Genomic DNA, 6,000 nt, shown 5'->3' with positions numbered 1-6,000 from the left:
TATATATAAAAATATGTATATATGTATGTGCATTCACATGCCTACGTTAATTTTGTTGCACTCTCACTTGGCTCAAACGCTTTGTAAGCCTATATATTTCAATGAATACATATTTACATATATACATATATCAAATAACTGTATATGCATGTATGTGTGTGTGTCGATTTGAACTTTGCCAGTAGCAAACGTATCGCTGCCCCACTTGAGGCTGCGCTTCAGCAACAACAGACGCTTGAGTCACAGCGTCCAGTACCGCAGGCAGTCGTGAGCGGCTTAAACGAATGCAATTCAGTTAGTTTGTAAGTATGTGTGATTGTATTTGAATGTAACGACCGCAATTTAACTCGATTTATAAATACAATAAAATTAAATAAATATTTATTATATATGTATATAATAGCATCTGGTTACAAGTTTTACTCTCACTCGCGCATGCGCCCCACCGCTAACTTATGCCGCAAACAACACATACATACACACATCCACGCATTACCAGTCTGCCGTTTATTAAATTTTTCTTTCGCTTCTGACTCGGTCAACTGAAAATTGCCAAAAACCCGGCTCTTGTTTGCATTTCAGCATTTTTGCTCTCCAAAAAGTTCGGCGAATTTTTATTGATTTCGTAAGTGCGGCTGGCGCGCATGTCAAATACGTGCAGTTACATACGAATATTCATATTATGTATGTTTGTGCATATTTAAATTGCAGCCGAAATGTGAAGTCGTGAGAGCGTTTGTTTTGGTTCGTTGCAGATAAGAGCACTTGAAGTGAAACAGAGCTCGAATTAAATTTAAACGTCTGTCAAAGAATTTCAACTAATTGGAAAATGGTGAATAGCACAACAAATAAATATATGTATTTGTGTCAGAGAGGGTGTGTTTATCTGTGAGGTTGTGAAGGTCATTGCACGTAATTGCTGTTATATAAGTAGAATATTAACTATTTAGATGGCGATTTTATGCGAAGAGATTTTGCGGGCACAGTACTAACTGCTTTATTAACACACCATAATATAGAGTTACTGTTATGTACTGAATTGCAAAATTTTCTCAAGTCGCAAAAATTGTCTCTAATTTAAAATCTCAAATTTAGCGATCTGTGACTGTATCACAGTACGAAATTCCGGTATTATAGGCTGTAAATTTTGGGACAAAATTTAAATACTTTCCGAAATATTGAGCCCGGTTCTTTGATCAAATTAGATATAATCATTATAAGCACACATAATTTTTCGGCCACACTTATTCGTACTTTCGTAATTTTTTTTTAAAGAATCGATTTTCTTCAAACTTATTTTTCGATAAAAATGTATATCGTTATTTTTTACCCTTGTTTTTCAGTATATATAACAAATAAAAGAAAAACTAAGTTACGAAATTTTCGATAAAAAATTATCGATATTTTTAGAAAAAATCGATTCTCTCAATTGAATGTCTTTCGCTAAAAGCATAATTACAGTTTTGAATTCTTGAATTTCGATAACTATCGTCAATAGTTAGAACTTTTCATCTTTTAATATAAAAAATACTGAAGTTAAAAAATCATTTGCGATCAAAACTCATCGATATTTTTAAGTTTGACTATTATTATTTTGCTGCATTCTTTTTGTTCATACTTGCAGAAAATCGCTTTTCTAAAAAAACCTTAATATTTTATTTTTCTATAATCGTATTGATCGATATTTGTAACTCTTATTTTTCGATAAATATAACAATAGGTTAAAAATTTTAATAAAAAATGTATGAAGTTACGCAATGAATTTTCGATAAAATTTCATCGATATTTTTAGAAAAAAACCGATTTTCTCAATTGATAATTTTTTGGTAAAAAATAATCGAAGCTTTAGCTGTTATATTTCGATTATTATCGCCAATACTTAAAGATTTTCATCTTTTAATATAAAAACTACTGGGGTAAAAAATAATAATTTTCGAACTAAAATTTTTCTATTGTAGCTTTTTGTTAAAAGAAAAATATCGATAATCGTGAACCTTGAATTCGAAAAAGATCGATATCTTTAATTTTTTTTTTTTTTATATATGATATTATTCAAATATATTTTTTTTTATTTCAAGGCAAAGGAATCATATTTGTGCGATTATTTGCGAAAACTCTACGAAAAGATGCGGTGACTGACGGAGGGTTTCAAGACCAAATTGTAGATGGATCACTTTTCCAGTCTGCTGAATAGCAGTGAAAGTCTAACTCCAGGAGAAGGCGAACGCGATTCCCCAATCGATGACGATGGAGTCGACGTTCCATTGCCCGAAAATGAAGATGTTCGTTTAGCAATTAACCGTCCGAAGAACAACAAAGCGGCGGGGGACGATCGATTGCTGGCGGAGCTATTTAAATACGTGTCAGCTTTTTTGTAGATTATGGTCGGATAAAAGCGTGCCCGACGATTGGAATATAAGTGTGCTCTACTCAATCCACCAAAAAGGAGATCCCACAATCTGCGCCAACTACCGTGGGATAAGCCTCCTCAACATCGCAAATAAGGTTCTACGAAGTGTACTGTGTGAAAGATTAAAGCCCACCGTCAATTAACTGATTGGACCATATCAGTGTGGGTTTAGGACTGGAAAATCAACAACTGACTGAAAAGATCTGTGAAAAGAGGAACGCCACACACCACGTCCTCGTCGCGTCGATTTCAAAGTTGCTTTTGACAGAACGGTAAGGAGCTGCCTTTATGCCGCGATGTCTGAATTTGGTATCCCCGCAAAACTAACTAAGTAAACTGACGTTGAACAATACCAAAAGCTCCGTTAGGATCAGGAGCCGAGCCGTTCGATATCAAACGAAGTTCGAAACAAGGCGACTCCATATTGTGTGATTTCTCAGTCTACTACTAGAGAAAAAAATTCGAGCTTCAGAGATGAACGAAAAAGGTACAATCTTCTATAAGAGTGTACAGCTGCTAGCGTATGGTGATGAAATTGATATCATTGGCCTCAACAACCGCGCCGTTAGTTCTGCTTTTTCCAAGCTGGATAAGGAAGCGAAGCAAATGGGTCTGGTAGTAAATGAGGACAAGACGAAATATCTCTTGTCATCAAACAAACAATCGTCGCATTCGCAATTTGACTCCCACGTCACTGATGACAGTCATAACTTCGAAGTCGTAGATAATTTCGTCTATCTCGGAACCAGCATTAACACCAACAACAACATTAACCTCAAAGTCCAGTACAGAATAACTCTTGCCAACAGGTGGTACTTCGGACTGAGTAGGCAATTGAGAAGTAAAGTCCTTTGTCGACGGACAAACACCAAGTCACTCATCATCCCCGTCCTGCTATATAGTGCAGAGGCGTGGATGATGACAACATCTGATAAGTCGGCGCTACGAGTTTTCAAGAGTAAGGCTCTGCGAAAGATTTATGGCTCTTTGCGCGTTGGCAACGGCGAATACCGCAGTCGATGCAACGTTGAGCTGTATGAGATGTGCGACGACATTGACATAGTTCAGCGAATTAAGAGACAGTGGCTACGCTGGCTAGGTCATGTCATCCCTTTGACTGAAAACACTCCAGCGCTGTACTCCGTTTAGAAAGACCAGGTGGAGAAGGATCTGGCTACACTTGGAATCTCCAAATGGTGCCAATCGGTTACTACGCTAATAAAGGAAAGGTTTATTTTCATAGTCGTTGGTTTGGTTTTGAGCTTTTCATTATCTATATCATATATTGAGGTTAAGTTTTTCGTTCAATTAGGGAACAACCAGTATTAAGCGGTCATAAAAGTAGGCCAATATGGGTTTGTGAACTAATACGGTCCGCGATAGCAGTTTTTATAAATAATCGAGGAATAATTCTGAACAACTTGAAGAAGTGCTTTATTCAGGTTGAATAACCTAGAAGCTCCAAGGATCTCGAGAAAAACTAATATTTGGTATTGAAAATTAGAAATATTCCGAATTAAATATTCTTACCAAAATAATATTGGTATATGTTAAGTATATATAGTAAATTGTATTATATATATTTGTATCTACATACTTGTAGTAGTTTATAGATATACATATGTATGTTTAGTAGAGCAGGTTAACACTAGAAGCCCACAAATGTTCAGCACACCCATTCAATTTCATTTCATTGACATTGGAACCTTATAAAATTATCAAATTTAATGGCACTTACTAACGACCGGACGGACGAGTTGTTATTTAGTGTTGCTTTCAACTTCAAACCTGCAAATGTATGTATGTATGTACACACAGCTATTTATACATACTGTAGTAGCGGAGTTCAAAGCGCTTAGGCCTATTCAGCTGCAAACCAAACATAAACTTATAACTTAAACGCTTCCGTGCTTCGCTACGCATGCGCACAGTTTGATCTATCCCTTGGCAAAGCATTTTTTACTGCGTTGTTGCTGCGCGTATTTTTTTGCTTTGACCGTGAAAAGCACGTGTAAATGATTGACATGAACTTTACTCATCACACAAAAAAACAAAAAACTTTGTTTTTAACAGATTTTAGCATTTTTTGCATACTTTTTCATTGGAATTTACATTTTTAGGCGTTAATTAATGAAATGCGAAAAACGGCCTGAGTCATTGTTTTGATTTCTTATATGAATTAAATTACCATAAATTAGCAACTTCTTCGAAAGAGTATTAAAATTAAAAGCAAATATGTTTTATTTGCCAAAAAATGTCTTTGACACATATTTTATGTTCGCAACAGAATAAAACCAGTTATTGAAGAGCAAACCACCTTGATTGATTTTGCAACAAAGGCCTTAGCTTCGGCGATCACCTCTTCATTTCACGCAAATTTATTTAAAGCGAGCATTCTTTTGAGATCTGAGAACAGAAAGTAGTCGCCGTGGGCTGGATCTGGAGAATACGATGGATGTGACAATTAGTGGCCGAATTCATGTATTTTCGTCGACGTTTTTACTGACTTCCCTAACCAAAAAACTATTTTTTTGTGTTGTTGTAATTATAGCGGTTAACTAGTTCCGGATTAGATGGTAAGGTTGGGCTATCTAATGGCAGGCTCAGTAAAAGTTCAGTTTCGGTGAAGACAATTCAAGGACTTTGTCTGGTTTGACTCCAAGTACGATGTTTACTGACTGGGAGTCGGTGAAGGTGTTAACGGCTCCGCTGTGAATGGCGGTCAGTGCATATCTAAAGTTTGCTGCGTCTGAAGTCTAGTCGGTAATGTCGTTGACTTAATCAAGGAAGCACCTCTTGAAGTTCTTAGGAGGTGGCTTCGCTTCTAGCAGACAACAGCAGGGATGGTTTCTACGAAACTGCTTGGAGAGGCGTTCGTTATGTTCTTTGACCAATATTTCGATACATCTGAAGCTTCTTCGTCTGGGTTTCACTACGTCTAGGCGACCATATCGGTGCGGGGTAGTTTATGTCTTTTTCCAATCAGCTGCTGGCTAGCGACTCGAGGATTTTGTTGAGGGGTCGTAGCCGTCGATATTGAACCACAGCTATAACAGTTTAACAAACTGACTGAAAAAAAAATAATCCTTTTAAGGAAACCCTTTGTAGTTGACGAGGTGCCTTCACGAAAAATTCATACTAGGTTATTAGCCAAATCAACGCCGCCGTCATATTGTTCTGACCGGACCACTGAATGAAAATCTATATAAATTAATAATGGCTTACAGGGTCCGGAAAGTAATACTTGTAGGACTGATTTTCTTCCAACGCGACTGTACTTCGAAGCATGCGCGCACCGACTGTATACGGTAGAGGGCGTTCCGAGCTAATGAACGAGCGACAGGTCAGTTGTCTCCGAGCACGTAGAGAGTCAGGACAAACATTTTCGCGCGACATAGTTCTGTGAGTGGTGCAAGTCGAAAATGCAGCGTTCGTTAGAGCAGAGGAACGCGATTAAATTCTGTGTGAAACTGGGTAAATCTGCAACAGAGACGTTTAATATGATCAAGCAGGTCTACCCAGATGTTGCTTTAACAAGAAGTGCCTTTTTGAAGGGCCAGGAAAAGGTCGCTCATGAAGATCGGAACAAT

The sequence above is a fragment of the Bactrocera tryoni genome, chromosome 3, assembly GCF_016617805.1.
Source record: "Bactrocera tryoni isolate S06 chromosome 3, CSIRO_BtryS06_freeze2, whole genome shotgun sequence".
In the NCBI taxonomy this organism is placed as follows: domain Eukaryota; kingdom Metazoa; phylum Arthropoda; class Insecta; order Diptera; family Tephritidae; genus Bactrocera; species Bactrocera tryoni.
This window is presented reverse-complemented; position numbering follows the sequence as displayed.